The sequence below is a fragment of the Cotesia typhae genome, unplaced genomic scaffold (assembly GCF_013202065.1).
Source record: "Cotesia typhae breed Kobodo isofemale line unplaced genomic scaffold, CoteBio_Ctyphae scaffold_13, whole genome shotgun sequence".
Lineage (NCBI taxonomy): Eukaryota > Metazoa > Arthropoda > Insecta > Hymenoptera > Braconidae > Cotesia > Cotesia typhae.
Window position 1 is genome coordinate 13794795 of NW_027423774.1, and position 18227 is coordinate 13813021.

General features: G+C 33.1%; 1 protein-coding gene and 1 non-coding gene across 2 annotated transcripts in view; one reads left to right on the plus strand and one right to left on the minus strand.

Moving 5' to 3' along the window:
* Positions 1–253: 253 nt before the first annotated feature.
* Positions 254–18227, plus strand: part of LOC141535524 (uncharacterized) — a 227502-nt gene continuing 209528 nt past the window's right edge. Inside the window, exon 1 of the mRNA XM_074255488.1 lies at positions 254–441. The gene's annotated coding sequence lies outside the window, so the exon portion shown is untranslated. The remainder of the gene's footprint in view (positions 442–18227) is intronic.
* Trnat-cgu (transfer RNA threonine (anticodon CGU)) lies at positions 4918–4990 on the minus strand. The gene has a single exon. It is a non-coding gene; the product is annotated as a tRNA-Thr (tRNA).

An 18227-nucleotide genomic window follows, 5' to 3' on the forward strand; every position in this document is an offset into this window, starting at 1 on the left:
TGAGTCTATTTATAATCAAAGAAGATTTTTAAATACCATTGTCATTATATGTTTAAAATCTCAAGTTTCGATCCATCTGATAAATTTAAAAAGAAGAAAATATAAGATATTACAACTTCGTGAAGTGTTTGAATGTTACTATAAAAGATTTGCGCATGCGCATTAGTTATTGGTATTTTGATTCAATCGTTTCTCGTCCACTCTCAGCTGACTTTGCTCAAATATCAGCTATATTTTAATTGTTTTGCTTGTACAAAATTATAGTCTTAGACTTGGTTTTTTATTATATTGACTATTGATTTAAAGTGTATTCATCTCTTACCAGATCTAATAAACAAAATAGATGTTTTAATTCGTCTATATAATAAATTATATGGTTTGATAATCGATTATCTGAATAGTGACAGTTGTTTCTTTTTTCCTTTAAAAATATTTCGATTCGTAAGTGTTATGAGTAATTATTATTTTTATTTAATTTTCAACACATTCATTTCCACGTTAAGTAGATTGCGAAATCAATAAATTGTTTAAGTAATAAAAGTTGATTAAAATCAGAAAGAATGTCATATCTACATACCGTATAACAAATCCTACAGTGACAACTAACCCAGCAGTCAATCAATAAGTGAGAAACAATGCTCGCTTAGGACTGCATAATAGTTAGTAGAACAAATTATGATCATTTTATTAAAAACTATGGTATTCAATTGGATTGATTATCAAAATTTTTAAAATTATATATATATATATATATCGTATAAGGACTTAGTTTCGTAACATACAAATCAAATTAAATATTTTATTATTTTTATATCAACATTTAATTTTCTTGAAATTATGTTAATGTTTATTCGATTTTTTTAAGTTTAACTTGTTAAGCATTATCATACGTCATCTTAACCCTTCAGTACCCACGCTACGAGATTTTTACTTATGTTCAGTTTCAATCTTAATTATTTATTTAAATTAAAATGGAAAGGCCACTTGAAAATTCTTTTATCTTCCTATAAATTTATATACTCAAAATCTATGCAATAAAAATGCATTAAATTTGTTAAGAAATAACAAAAAAAATGATTTTTAGCGGACATGAGATTTTTTTTCTTGGCAAGAGTATTAGAGGTTGTTAAAAATCGAGGTGTTTGACTTCCTACGGCATAGATTGGCTCTTATTGATAAGCGCTCTACCGCTATATTTGTTTAGATCATATGTTAATTAAATGTGAGATTTTTTCTCATAGCGAGAGTAAAAAAGGTGAGCCGGATAACGTGGGTACTGAAGAGTTAATTATAGAACTAGTAAACATTTAAATACTTGTCGAACGTTGAGTAAAAAAATTGGGATAACGGTTGATCCTGATAGCTATCTCTGCAACTTTCCGCTAATCTCATACTTAAGTACTTAAAATTGCACTTATGACATTAACTGATAGAAGTTTAATAAGACAATATTTTAAAAATTTTCAAACTGCAATTACTTCTGAATGATTAAGCTGATTTTCACGCGGTTGTTAGCATTCGATACAGTTTTTCGAATCCTAGGATTAACTTTCATAAACAAATTTATCCAACCAAAAATTTCGGAGTAAAAATTTCGTGGGTAAAGCTACGTGCCAATTTTTTGAGGCCCCTCCCACTTCATCAGCTGCAAATTTTTTGAATTTTCAACTTTTTTAATTTTTTTCTGTATTCTTATAAGGGTAATAAATAACTCATAAAAAACGGGATAGTAAGAATTTTGATTGCCTTTTTTACGGCACTTTAAAAATTACATGAATTTTATGCTTCTAGACCAGAATAACCCGTTGAAAAGTCGAGATCTGATGAAAACTCGATTTTTGCAGAACGGGGTATAACCAATAACTTCTCGATTTTCTTAGCGGAAAGTTAAAAATTTTTCCAAAACATAAACTCTTGTGACAGGGAAAACTGAACTTCCCATGGTCGTTATCGACCACTTTATTGACGCCACGATAAATGAGGGTTTTCCCTTACCGTTCGATTTTGACAAGTAGTTCAGACTTGTCACCGGGCGTGCAAATCGAAAGTCCCCACTGCTGTCCCCAAAAAACGAAGCAGGGTTGACAATAGGAAAGTTCGAGAACTCGGAGTCAAGGGTTATAAAAGATCCGACAAAAGAAACATCAAGGCTTTTTGAACCAGGCCCTGGAACAAGTAACGCTTTTTGAGCCAGGCCCTGGAACAAGTAACGCTTTTTTGAGCCAGCCCTTGGAACAAGTAACACCTTTTGAGCCAGGCTTTTGAGCCAGTGACGCTTTGAGACAGTGAGGCTTTTGGCACAAGTGAGTCAGTGGAGTGCTGTGTAATAAATTCTGTCATCGAGATTCAGGACCATCAAGAAGGAAGTCAATCTACGATCCGGAATTGGGAACCCATTACTTGGAGCCGGAAAGTTTATTGGAGACGAGAGAGAGAGACCAATCAGCCGCTGATTTCGCCCGTTTCCACCGGGACTTCACTTAACGTTTGGAGAGTTGTAAAAGTTAAGTCAGGTATTATTATTACAATTATTTCAGGCCAAGCTTGAATTTGAAAATTGAGAGGCCGAATTAACTGTAACAAAATTTGTCAATTAATGATCGCTATTGTCTCAGATGTCACTTTTAATTTAGTAGATTCTTTTATAAGTAAATTATTCATAAATGTCAATTAATTAGTTGTTACAAGCCTTTTAGTTATGGGAAATTATTTAGTTAAAATTATTTGATTAAGTTGAAATAGTAGAAGCATTTGTGTAATTTAGATAGTCAAGGTCACTTTGGAATATATGCAGTTTGAATATTTAATGAGGCTTGTTAAACTTGTAGAATTTGAAATTTGAAATTTTGTAAAATTAATTCTAGGCCGTTGGGCTGAATTTAATTAATTTAGTAAATCTAGTAAATTAGTTTATTGAGAAAATAGTTATTGACTTTAATTGAATAATTTTGATTGATAAAATTTGGTAATGAATTAAATTAGTGAATTTGGTAATTGGTATTAAAGAAATGTTAAGCGTAAAATTCAAGGAATTTAGATAATTAGTAATTCGAAGAAATTTGAGTAATTAGAGAAAGTGTGTATTAAGTTAGCGTCCGGTGGACGATTTTTGTATGGAATTTAGTGAGTATTTAGAAACGTTGTATAGACGCCCGAGTCGGGGGTACAACGGATTAAGTTAGGAAACCGCTGCGTAGACGCCCGAGTCGGGGGCGCAGTCGGGAATAGGTTTTAACTGGTATTCCGTCAGGTTGACGAGGTAAATTATGTTAATTGGTATTCCGTCAGGTTGACGAGGTAATTAGTTGGTATTTTATGGTATTCCGTCAGGTTGACGAGGAAATTAAGATATTGAGATATTCCGTCGGAGTGACGAGGTTGAATAAATTGGTTAATTAGTTATAGGAAAAATCGGCAAGGGCCATTTAGCGTAGGTGAGAGGTTCTCACATTTACGTTAGTTTATAAGGAAATTTGTTAAGTTTGAAATTTAAATTGAATAAATCATTTATATTTTTCTAATAATTTCTCTCAGTTTTATTCGCAGCCTTTCTCGGACTTCTCACGACCCTGTCCTTTCCTTCTCATGCTCCTCCGGTTTCTGGGACACCGTGTCTAAAATCCCAGTGGTGCCCTTTCTAAAGAGGAAAGGGGTAGCTAACTGGACCTGGGCTAAACCCCACGGTTACACTCTCATTACATTTTAACTCAATGTCACGTTGAGAAGAGTTCAATAAATTTGAACATACGTAAACTCAAAAAGATTAAAAGTATAAAAGAAAATTTATTCAATTTGCAAGCGCGATTCTTGAAAGCTTAATCGTTTAACTTGAAAATTCGATAACGGATTGGTTACATTGGTCTAGATAGATTAATCTTAAAGATTCTACTATGATTGATGCAGACCAAGATAAAATCCTCAAAATAATTTTAATATTTTTGATGTTTAAAACTTTAGTAAGTTACGAATAATCATTTTTTGGACGCATTCTGAAGTGTGCTACGAGTGAGCAGCTGTACATAACAGTCTTGTAATGTGCCGTGCAACAGTATCGTTATTTTGATGCGAAATTGAAAAATCAGAATCAAAATTTTTTTAATTTCACCATAATCTATACTTATATTGTAAAGAGAAAAGATTTGATTGTTTATGTGTTTGTTTGCATTGAACAGGCTCCGAATCTACGATACTGATTTGAAAAATTCTTTAAATGTTGGGAAGCTACACTAACCGAGGAAAAATGTTTATATATAACTATATATAATTGTATATAATCATATATGATTATTAGGGTGAGCCAAAAAAACTAACCTATCGTTTTTATGGGTTAAAATGAACCTATATATCGAAAAAAAAATTCCCCTGCAAGGAGAGATTTTTAGCTTAATTTTGAAAGGTGTCGGTGAGCATTCAAAGTTTCCCAATTAAATTTTTTATAAATAATTTTATATTTATATAAATTATAAATTTATATAATTATAAATATCGTAATGTTTGAATTATAATTTAGTTATTTATTTAATAACTAAATAATAATTACTTAATATATAAATTCGGAAGGTTCTGGGTTCGAATCCCAGTCCGAACTATTCGAATTTTTCTCGCATATTCTATACACTCACATTAAGAAGTTCTTCTCCCTAATCCTTTCCCAAACTTTTCACATAAAAATATCCAGTTACGTGAAAGTTGGAACGCTTCACGTAAGGATTATCCGTAACTCCTATTCTTTCCCACTTTACAGCATTATTTTCGAATTTGATATTATATTTACTGTTATCTAATATAGCCATATATAATAGCTAAATTTGTCATTAAAGACAAATTTTTGGGAACTGGGGGAAATAAAGGATAAAGGGGGAAGGGGAGGACCTTTACTCAGTAGGAATTTTCGGTAACTGAAAAAGTAATTCGGACAGCCCAGACCGGGAATCGAACCCGGATCGTTTGGTTACGAGCCAAAGGCTCTACCAGTTAAGCTATCCGAGACACTGTCCGTAATTACTATTCAGTCACCTAATAAGGCCTATCGAGTATGAACGCAAAATCGTGAAGCGTTCCACATTTTTTCAAATTCGAAAATAATGCTGTGAAGCGGGAAAGAATAGGAGTTACGGATAATCATTACGTGAAGCGTTCCAACATTCACGTAACAGGATATTTTTGTGGGAAAGGTTTGAGAAAGGATTAGGGAGAGGAACTACTTAATGTGAGTGTATAGAATATGCGAGAAAAAATTCGAATAGTTCGGACTGGGATTCGAACCCAGAACCTTATTACATATACTATATACACTACTGGAAAAAATTAAGGGATCAAAAAAAAATTCCAAATTTTTCGGTAGTTTTCAACAGGCCGTAACTTTGAGAGAAATGGTCGTACAGAAAATAAAAAAAAAGGAAATTGTAGCTCCAAGTATCTAGTTTTTGGATTAGAACTTCAAAATTTTGTAGCCTCCGCGGTTTCTAAGTAATCGTAGAAAAACCAGCAACAAAAAAATTCTCAAAATTTTTTTAGTTTTTTTTTTTGGTCTACGGGCGTGGAAAAAATTTTTTTAGCTTAACCACCATAAGGATCGGATACTTTGTTCATTTAGCTTTAATTTCTTTTTTTTAAACACCCTGATACGTCCACTCCTCGCTGAGATATCGGTCTTCAAATGGAAAAGGATCTTTTTGTCTTTGATTATCGATATCTCAGCATCCAATGATCACACAGAAAGTTAAAGGTGGGTTTCAAGAACTTGAATGAATTTCCCTTAACGACTGTCCATTGTTTTTTCGAAAAAATTTTTTTCTTTCCGTCACATGAATTTGAAAATGCAACAAAAAAGGGCTTTTAGTGGTTTTTGGAAAATCAAGCGCTGGATCGAAAATATTGAGGAAACCACTAATGTTAAGTGTGCCTTTTACAGTTCAATATGTCCACAAAAACCCTACAAAGAATCAAATTAATCCAGCCAGCCGTTTATTTGTTTCACTTGATCGAATTTTTGAAAAAATTAAAGGATCACGTTTTTTGCTCTGAAAAGCTCATAATTTTTAAAAATGAGAAAAAAATTGTTTTTTCGAGCTTTTTCCACATTTTCGTTCCAAAAGTGCTTAAATTTTCAAAAAAAAAAATTCAAAAAAAAAAATTTTCAAAAAAAAAAAATTTTTTCGAAAAAAAAATTTAAAAAAAAATTTTTTTGGAAAAATTTTATTTTTAACAAGTTAAGGAAACTCAAAAAACCATCGCCCAATGATTTTTATCACCTTTCTACCGCTGCATTCCTTGATTCTACTGATCTCCTTTTAATAAAATTAATAAAAAAAGTTAATACCCCCAATCGAATTTCGATTTTTTTCATACGCTTTTCGGAGTTTTTTTTTTCTTTTCTTTTTGTGAATCCTTAGCACATCGCTTCATTCAACAGTTTTTTCAAAACTAATCCCTCTGCGCTAAAAAAATTTTTTTAATTTTTGGTCAAAATTGAAAATTTCTGACTTTTGATGCTTAATCATGGTTAGACGACATTTATCGGAGGTGGAAGTCGCTCGTTTAGTGACTCGTATCGACGAAGGTTACACTCAACATGCAGTTGCTATCCGGATGGGTGTAAGTCAATCTGTCGTATCTCGAGCTTATACCAGATACCAAGAGACGAATCAATATCATCGTCGCCCCGGACAAGGTCGCCATCGAGTCACTAATGCCCGCGATGATCGAACAATTGTTAGAGAAGTTCGACGACAACCTTTCGTCAATGCGAATATTGTCGCTCGAAACTTCCCCAATCGCAGACAACAGCAACAACAACAGCAACAGCGACGACGGCATCAAGTGCGAAACATTTGCTCTCGAACAATCATCAACCGTCTTCGTGAAACTGGGTTACACGCACGACATCCTAATCGTGTACCCCTGTTGACAGCAAGACATCGTCGAGCTCGTTTAGCGTATGCTTACGATCATCGAAATTGGAACTTGAGGGAATGGACAAATGTTTTATTCACTGATGAGTCTCGTTTTAATCTGTATGGCAACGATCGACGTCCTCTCGTTTGGCGCCGTCGTGGAGAACGTTTTCGCCAGAACTTTGTCCGTCCAGTCGTTGCCTACGGCGGTGGATCAGTTATGGTGTGGGGCGGCGTTTCACGAAATTGGAGAACACCTTTGGTAATTGTACGCGAAATTTTGACAGCTAGACGTTACATCGACCAAATTTTAAGGCCCATTGTTCTGCGCAGACGACAACATCTGAGGTCATTCATATTGATGCAAGATAATGCACGTCCACACACAGCCAACATTACCCGGCGCTTCTTTGAGCGGCATGACATCACATTGTTGCGACACCCAGCAATGAGTCCAGATCTCAACCCCATAGAGCACGTTTGGGGATATAATGGGCCGTCGGTTGCGCAGAGAGTATCCAAATTTGCAGAACGTAGCTGCTTTGGAGCGCGCGCTTCAGTACATTTGGAATACCATTCCGCAGCCTCAAATTACCGTCTGCATAAACATGGCTGAACGTTTGAGAGCCGTTATTGAAAACAGGGGTGGTAATACCCGGTATTGAACCAACAAAAACCTTCAGATAATGAGTTTGGAGTCATTAAATACGGTGGAACTGACGAGCCACCGGGTCTCAATTCTCCTGAAATACCTCTCACACACACACACACACACACACACACACACACACACACACACACACACACACACACACACACACACACACACACACACACACACACACACACACACACACACACACACACACACACACACACACACACACACACACACACACACACACACACACACACACACACACACACACACAGAAGCGTAAATCCGACCGCGCGACCTCCACGTGGTACGCTTTGGATAACGCTAATGCCGGCGGTAATTGTTTTCTTAAACTATTCAAGAGAAAAAATTTCAAAAAAATTTTTTTTTTTCAATTTAAGCACTTTCTGGAACAAAAATGTGGAAAAAGCTCGAAAAAACAATTTTTTTCTCATTTTTAAAAATTATGAGCTTTTCAGAGCAAAAAACGTGATCCTTTAATTTTTTCAAAAATTCGATCAAGTGAAACAAAAAAACGGCTGGCTGGATTAATTTGATTCTTTGTAGGGTTTTTGTGGACATATTGAACTGTAAAAGGCACACTTAACATTAGTGGTTTCCTCAATATTTTCGATCCAGCGCTTGATTTTCCAAAAAACCACTAAAAGCCCTTTTTTTGTTGCATTTTCAAATTCATGTGACGGAAAGAAAAAATTTTTTTTCGAAAAAACAATGGATTGTCGTTAAGGGGAATTCATTCAAGTTCTTGAAACCCACCTTTAACTTTCTGTGCGATCATTGGTTGCTGAGATATCGATAATCAAAGACAAAAAGATCCTTTTCCATTTGAAGACCGATATCTCAGCGAGGAGTAGACGTATCAGGGTGTTTAAAAAAGAAATTAAAGCTAAATGAACAAAGTATCCGATCCTTATGGTGGTTAAGCTAACAAAATTTTTTCCACGCCCGTAGACCAAAAAAAAAAACTAAAAAAATTTTGAGAATTTTTTTGTTGCTGGTTTTTCTACGATTACTCAGAAACCACGGAGGCTACAAAATTTTGAAGTTCTAATCCAAAAACTAGACACTTGGAGCTACAATTTCCTTTTTTTTTATTTCCTGTACGACCATTTCTCTCAAAGTTACGGCCTGTTGAAAACTACCGAAAAATTTGGAATTTTTTTTTGATCCCTTAATTTTTTCCAGTAGTGTATATATATATACAGGGTGTCTCTGAAGTGGCGGGAGTAATTGTTGGGGTCGATAGAGAAAAAAATACTGAATCGAAAGTTCCTGAGCCAAAAATTTTTTTGGGCCATAGAATTTGAGTTATGAATTAAAAACGATAGCCAATCAGAAGCGCGCTATTCGAGAAATGAAAATGAGCGGAGAAGTAGAGGAGACGCGAGAGTGAGATGCTGCAATAGCAGCTTACTCGCTCACACAAAGCCGAGCATGAGAGGGGATTGTGACGCTATGAGCCGAGTACGTAAGTGTGAATGAGTGGATGTATGAGGTCGCAAGCGGACGGCTTAATGTATGAGTGTGTGTCCGTGTATCGCAGCATTATTGGAGGCGTTGTAACGCTGAATTAAAGCTAACCGGGTACTCTAAGACAGAGGAAAAAATTTTAATTTTTATTTTTATTCGAAAAATTTAATAAAAAAATAAAAAGGCCCAAGATTTAACCAGACCCACAGAAACGGAGAGTAAATTTTTAATTCTCATTTATTTTGCTGGGGATTATTTTCAAATACAAAAAAAAAAAAAAAAAAGGCTAAGATTCAACTGGAATCCAAAAAGAGATGGATGAAAAAATTTTATTTTTTATTTTTAATCAGCAAAATTATTTTTCTTTAAAAAAGAGCCCAATCTCGACTGGAGCAAGAAAAATGATTGAAAAATTTTATTATTAATTTTCAATCAACAAAATTATTATAAAAAAATAAATGGGCCCAAGTCTCAACCGGACCCAAACAAACGGATAAAAATTTTTATTACTTACTTAATTTGCTGGAAATTATCTTTAAAAACGAAAAAATGCCCAAGACTCGATCGGATCCAAAAAAATAACAGTACAAAAATTTTTTCCTTATTTTCAATCAGCAAAATTGTTTCTTTTAAAAAAGGCCCAATCTCGACTGGAGCAAAAAAATGATTAAAAATTTTATTATTAATTTTCAATCAACAAAATTATTTAAAAAAAAAAATAGTCCGCAGACTCAACCGGACCCAAACAAACAGATAGATAGTTTTAATTACTTATTTATTTTGATGGGAATTATTTTAAAAACGAAGAAAATCGCCCAAGACTCGACCGGACCCAAAAAAAAAAAAATAAATTGAAAAATTTTGTTTTCATTTTCAATCAGCCAAATTAATTTCTTTTCGAAACAAGGTCCAATCTCAAACAGACTAAGAGAAACTAATTAAAAAATTTTATTTTTATTATTAATCAAATATTATTTAAAAAAGAAAATAAGCCACAGACTTAACCGGACTTAAACAAACGGATAGAAAATTTTTATTACTTACTTAATTTGCTGGAAATTATCTTTAAAAACGAAAAAATGCCCAAGACTCCATCAGACCGAAAGGGAGATGAATAAAAAAATTTTACTATTCATTTTTAATCATCATAATTAACTTTTTTATAATAAAAGGCTCAATTTCGACCGGACCCAGAAAAAATGATCCAAAAATTTTATTTTTTATTGTTGATCATCAAAACTAATTAAAAAAACAAATGAGGCCCTAGACTCAACTGGACCCAAACAAACGGATAAATAATTTTTATTACTTATTTATTTTGCAGGAAATTATTTTTGAAAACGATAAAAATGCCCTAGACTCGACCAGACCCGAAATAAAATAAATTGAAAATCTTTGTTTTTCTATTTTTAATCAGCAAAATTATTTTCCTTTGAAAAAGGGCCTGATCTCGACTGGAGCAAGAAAAAATAATTGAAAAGTTTTATAATGAATTTTTAATCAACAAAATTTTTTAAAAAAGAAAATAGGCCCCAGACTTAACTGGACCCAAACAAACGGAAAGAAAACTTTTATTCCTGTTTTTTTGTTGGGAATTATTTTTCGAAACAAAAAAATTGCCCAAGACTCGACCGGACCCGAAAAAGATAAATCGAAAAATTTTATTTCTAAATATTAATTAACTAAATTATTAAGAAAAAAAAATAGACCCAAGACGCAGCAGGACCCAAATAAACGGATAGAAATTTTTTATTACTTGATCACCAAGATTAATTTTCCTTGAAAAGAAAGGCCCAATCTCAAACAGACTTCGAATAACTGATTGAAAAATTTTATTATCAATTATTAATTAACAACATTATTCTTAAAAAAAAATTAATAGGCCCCAGACTCAATCGGACCCAAACAAACGGATCGAAAACTTTTATTTCCCATTCATTTTGCTAGGAATTATTTTTAAAAACGAAAAAATGCCCAAGACTCGACCAGAGCCAAGAATAGAAGAATGCAAAAAAATTTATTTTCTCTTTTCACAATAACAAACAAAAATTTATTGAACAAAAATCAGCCTAATCTTGACAAGACGATAAAAACTGATTGAAAAAATTTATTATCAATTATTAATTGACAAAATTATTTCAAAAAAGAAAATAGGCCCCAGACTCAACCGGACCAAAACGAACAGATAGAAAATTTTTATTACTTATTTCTTATGCTCGGAATAATTTTTGAAAACAGAAGGAATTGCCCAAGACTCAACCGGACCCAACCAAACGGATGGAAAACTTTCATTTCTCATTTATTTTGCTGGGAATTATTCTGTAAAATAATTTTTCAATTAATCGTCAGGTAAAATGTCAAAAAATAAATTAAAACAAACATTGAACTCAAGTCCCAATAATTTTGATATTTTAATTAAAATTATTTTTTAATTAATTGACAGGTAAAATGTCAAATAAGGAATTGAAAAAAAAATCGCTCTCGAGTCCTGATAATTTTGATATTTTTATTAAAATTATTTATCAGTTAATTAACAGGTAAAATGTCAACTAATAAATTAAAAAAAAATTGAACTCAAGTCCGAATAATTTTGATATTTTAATTGAAATTATTTATCAGTTAATTGACAGGTAAAATGTAAAAAAATATACTAAAAAAAAATCGCTCTCGAGTCCTGATAATTTTGATATTATTATTAAAATTATTAATCACTTAATCAACAAGCGAAATGTCAAATGATAAATTAAAAAAAAATTGAACTCAAGTCCGAATAATTTTGATATTTTTAATAGAATTATCTATCAGTGAATTAACAGGTAGAATGTCAAATTATAAATTAAGAAAAAAATTGAACTCAAGTCCGAATAATTTTGATATTTTTATTAGAATTATCTATCAGTGAATTAACAGGTAGAGTGTCAAATTATAAATTAAGAAAAAAATTGAACTCAAGTCCGAATAATTTTGATATTTTTATTAGAATTATCTATCGGTGAATTAACAGGTAGAATGTCAAATTATAAATTAAGAAAAAAATTGAACTCAAGTCCATTGTTTGTCCGGTTGATTCTGGGCCCTATTTTTTTTTCAAAATAATTTTCTCGATTAATAATAAAAATAAAATTTTTCAATCAGTTTCTTCTAGTCCGGTTGAGATTGGGCCTTTTTTGAAGAAACATGATTTTGGTGATTGAAAATAAGGAAAAATTCTTTTAATTATTTTTTTGGGTCCGATCGAGTCTTGGGAATTTTCTTCGTTTTTAAAAATAATTTCCACCAAATTAAGTAAGTAATAAAAATTTTTATCCGTTTGTTTGGGTCCGGTTGAGACTTGGGCCCATTTATTTTTTTATAATAATTTTGTTGATTGAAAATTAATAATAAAATTTTTCAATCATTTTTTCTTGCTCCAGTCGAGATTGGGCTCTTTTTTAAAGAAAAATAATTTTGCTGATTAAAAATAAAAAATAAAATTTTTTCATCCATCTCTTTTTGGATTCCAGTTGAATCTTAGCCTTTTTTTTTTTTGTATTTGAAAATAATCCCCAGCAAAATAAATGAGAATTAAAAATTTACTCTCCGTTTCTGTGGGTCTGGTTAAATCTTGGGCCTTTTTATTTTTTTATTAAATTTTTTCGAATAAAAATAAAAATTAAAATTTTTTCCTCTGTCTTAGAGTAACCGGTTAGCTTTAATTCAGCGTTACAACGCCTCCAATAATGCTGCGATACACGGACACACACTCATACATTAAGCCGTCCGCTTGCGACCTCATACATCCACTCATTCACACTTACGTACTCGGCTCATAGCGTCACAATCCCCTCTCATGCTCGGCTTTGTGTGAGCGAGTAAGCTGCTATTGCAGCATCTCACTCTCGCGTCTCCTCTACTTCCCCGCTCATTTTCATTTCTCGAATAGCGCGCTTCTGATTGGCTATCGTTTTTAATTCATAACTCAAATTCTATGGCCCAAAAAAATTTTTGGCTCAGGAACTTTCGATTCAGTATTTTTTTCTCTATCGACCCCAACAATTACTCCCGCCACTTCAGAGACACCCTGTATATATATATATATATATATATATATATATATATATATATATATATATATATATATATATATATATATATATATATATATATATATATATATATATATATATATATATATACATAGTGACACCCTCGCAGGGATAGTCACGGAAGCTTCCTGTGACGGCAAAACGCCGAGTGTATGTATGTATGTATGTATGTATGTATGTATGTATGTATGTATGTATGTATGTGTATGCGTGTGTATGCATTTGTATGTGTATGTATGTATGTGACCCTCTTATAACTTTTGGGCAGCTTGACCAAACTTAGGTTTTGAATTAATTGGGATCGGTAGATTTTGAAAAATTTCAAAAAAACTACAAAAAAAATTGTTTTAAATGTGGTTTTTTTGGAATAACTTTTAAACGGCTCTACCGATCAATTTCAAAAGCTAATCAGCTCTTAACATAAAAAAATCACTTCGATCACTGCCAGCCCGATCAAAATCGGTTGATTCGTTCGTGAATTATCGTTTTCGAAAGAAAACGAAAATAAGGGTTTTTTTTTTTACATTACTTCGTAATTTCTAGATCGATTAATTCGAACTCAAGAATTCATTATGGATTTTAAAAAAACATCGTCGAAAGCTGCCAACCGTGTGAACATCGGTACATTTATTCAAACGTTATTGCAGTTTGAAAATTCAAAATATAGTGTTTTATCAAGCTTTTATTAGATTATTGAGCTTGGAGATTTCAAAATGCCTCGAAAATTATATTTTAGAACTCGAAGAGCTCAGAAACGTAAGAAGTGAGAATTTAATAGCTTAAGTATTAAATAAGCGGGAAGTTGCAGAGATGGCCTTTAGGGTCAACCGTTTTGCTAATTTTTTATCAAAAATGAACATTTTTCAAAAAAATTTGGAAAAATTCCTCTATAATAGATTTACTTAAAAAAAAAAGTATCTTCCTAGTAGAAAATAATCTATCATGTTGATTTCACACCCCGAGCTATAGTGACCGTAAAATTAAACAATTAGGGAATTTTAAAATTGAAAATAGAAGTATAAGATAAATAATCGAGAATGGGAAACTAAATTTCAATTTTTGTTCATAATAGGCACGAAAAAAAGTAGAAACAGAATAGAAATTGAAGAAAAAAAGGTGTCATTTGGTTCATTTTCGACCAAATTATAAGTCTTTGAACATTTCTAAATATTTGAATTTACAACTGGATTTCGATACATATTTGTTTTTTAACCTACGTCTTTTTTCTTAATACTTTGTAACAGTTTTGCTTTCCTGTCCAATTGGCCCGTAATCAATTAATAAACAAACTAGAAATTTAACAACAAACTACAATCATTATCAGAGCGCTACCAGGTTTATTATCACGGTTCCTAGAACCAGTCCAGAGCAGAGAAAACTCATCTTAGTGTAGAGAGAGTGGGTGAAGGTGCTGTTGAATAATAAAAATTTAACTAACAAGATATCAGTATTCATTAACAATAAAAAATTAACAAATTAAGCGCTCACTCACACACACTATAATCACTTAAAAGTATAGCCTAACTAATGGCTAACCAGGAACAACTGAAAACTATAGCCTAACTAACGGCTAACCAGAACCAAACCTTTTTAATACTAGCCTAACTAACGGTGTTATGTAAAAATTATTTAATTTATGATAATTTGTTAATTTTACATTTGAAATAATTAAAAGTTTCAGTATTTGGTCCTAGCGTGTTAGGCTAATAGACCGGGAACTTCCGAGTTTTAATTTATTGAGAATGATGGGTTTGATTGAATAAATAGTTCGTTAGATAAATTTAATAAGTATATTATTTAAACTAAAAATTGGTTAAATTACAAATTCATTACAAATAATACAAAAAGGCGAAATCTAATATTTTCTTTTATACAATGCGGTTTCAAAATGTTAAAATTTACAAATTAATAATTTTAAATTTTACCTGGTACAATTGGTGAATCTTGTTTTTTTACTTTTTGTTAATTTAATTCACTTCACAACTTTACTTTATTTTGCAATTGGTTGTATTTAAAGAAACAGAATTATTCGTAGTCTATTGAGATTTAAACTATATGATGTTAACACTAGATAGGTCAAAGCACGAAGAGCGAGAACACCCAGCAGTTTCCCGGGTCTGAGATTTTTACGGGTCCTCCGTTGTCAATTGGAGGGAGAATTGAATAACCAATTATCACCGGAGGCTCGGGGACTCTTACCCTCTCTTCGGATGTGTCGGAAAAATGCTGCGGTGGCGGTTTCCCCGTATATTGATGTACAAGTATAGATCACAAGTTATCTATTATACTTGTATGATTTTACCTCCTACACATTGTACAACGATACACTTACTGGTACACTTATGTTAATGTATAGGCGCATCTATACAGACACAAATGCACACAGAGATCTTAATGTTACTTGTTGTTTAACATATGAAAATTTTTAAATATTAACATTTCTTAAATTAATTTAATATTTAAACAATTTCTTCGAACGATTTTATCAATAATCGGATAATTTTTTTTTGTGATCGATCAAAATTTTAATAAACAATTAATCAATTCTTTTTAATAATTAATTTGTAACCTTTAATTTATTTACTTTTGGTTTTTAACATTTACTAATTGTTCAATTTGAAATTTTTATTTATTATTTTTACCTTGAATTATTTATTATTCTCAAGACATTATCTAACTAAATTTATTGTAAAAGATTGTTTAAGAAATTTTGTTTATTATCATAAAATTATTATTTTTTTTGACTCATACTATTTTATCTTCTATGCCTAAGGGGTTGTCCATTAATCACGTGATCTTTTTTTAGCATTTTTAACCCCCTCCCCATTGGTGATACGTAGTGAGGTTTAAGACCACCCCCCCTCCCCCTTCTCAACATCACGTGTATTTTTAGTACCTACAACGAATCTTAAAATTTTCTGAATATTATCTTAATTTAAATACAGGTATAAACTATAATCTTATTTTATTCTGAAATTAAGGACCATAATAAAAATGTCTACACCAGGTTGCAAGTTTTTTTTTATTGCCATAACAATAATAATAAACGAAGAGTGTAATCATAGGAAAAATATGTATTGTACTAGTACATAAATATATTTAATGTATATTGTCCTCGGACCACGGATTAGCAAGACATTCTTCAACACTAACAACTGGATAAGCATCTTGCAGGTCAGTTGTTGGCACTGTGCTTTGTTGAAAATCAACATCGGTTTCATCAAGCCACTCGGTGTCATCATTTTCGCGCACAACGCAGAGAATTTCTTTCGATCTGCCGATTGACCGTCGCGTGAGGATGCGTGAAGGACGAACATTGTGCATCTCTACACTATTACTGCTCGGATTAGGTTGCTTGTGACATGAATTTACATGTTCCTTAACTTTCTTCTTTGTACAGAAGTACAATCCACACCACTGGCACGTCCTTTCCAAAAGTTGCCGACGATCCTTTTGCAGACTAGGGCAATACAGGTCATACGGCAATTTGTTAAAGCCCTCATGCGTTGGGGTGATTCCAAGAGACCGACGCAGAAGAAATGTAGCAAACGTCTTGCCATCATGCTCTTGAGGCTTCGGAATACATAGACTACTAGACGACTGCAAAATTGGGTAAGGAGGTATAACGAAACGTTCAGGAAGAATAGATCGAAGAGAACTCCGCAAATCTCTACAGCAAGCGTGGTCATCACACTTCACCACCTGGTAATAATATTAAGATATCTTAATCATATTAGATAAGAAAAGTAAATGATAAAATAATAATAAATGAGATTTTACTAATGTACCTGAAGCAAATACTGGCTCTCTCGCACATGCTCGCTATACCACTGCAGAGAAGGCAAGTCTGGAACAAAGCTTTCAGCAGTGTCATCGGGCTCGAGGTACTCTGCTACGACGTCATGGCCGTCGATAACCATATTATTCCATACTTCTGTGAGAACTTCTCCAGCCTTCTGAAAGTTCATTTTTTCGAGATCATGATCTTTTGTTCTCCCTTGTTCATCCAAATGAGTTCCATAAGAATCATGCGGAAGTATGAGTCCAGATAATTCCCGGCTTAAAGGCGCCATTCTTCTCTCAACACGGTTGAATGCGCTTCTGCCGGGTGCATTCGTAAAAATGAATATTGCATCTAAATCATGCTTGACAAAGTGGTGTATGGCATGGGAAATAACCTTTGGATATCTCGGGTTTTCATCGGGTCCTCCATCAGATGAAATCAGAACAACTGGTTTCAGGCGTCCTTCTTCATCCCGCATAATTTCCTTGAAATTGTTGAGTGTAGCAAGCTTATTGAAGTCCACAGCATGAGTAGAAGCTGTCGAAGAGGAATGTTTGCCACTTCTAATCGCCATGTATGTTGGCCCTGAATAAGTAATTGCTTCAGCACGGCCCATATCATTTCCTTTTATGATGCACCCAGCATATACACTAGGGATCAATTTGTGCCTTGTAGCAATCACCCAATCATGATCAGGCAATGAGACACGATATTCGACATGCATCAGGAGAGGAGCTTGTTTATTTGCCGCTGTCAAACCTATAGGTATCCGGGCTTTATCATCTTGGGACAAAAAAAAACACTTGTTTTGGCCCGAGAATAGATGCCAGCGTTTCCAAGGATCTTATTGTGGCGACACAAAAATGTTGATCGACATGAGCCTTATGGTGATCTGCCTCAGGGCAACTCAATTTAACAGGCATAGTGACTACATGCCTTTTACCCTCCAAGGTGGTATAATTTCTAGGGAGCAATCGAAGATACGTGCCACTCTTCGAAATTTGAAATCCGTGCTCCTTTAGCTTTTCATGGAGGTCAGTAAGTGTTCGGCAACTGCGAACAATTTCTGAGCGACGCCGTTCCTCCGCAGAAGCACCAAACATAGCCAAATCGACGATAGTTTTTAGCAATTGCGGTTGTTGCTCTTCTAGGCGTGGGCGACCTGGGGCAGAACGCGCCTTAAGAAGATCAGCTACAATCGGACTCTGATTGCAAGCAAGTTTAATCTTTGATTTTATTGATAATCTATGTGACTGGGAGGGACGCATATGTTGCTCCTTCTTCCGTAGTTCTTTTGTGCATTTATCAATTTC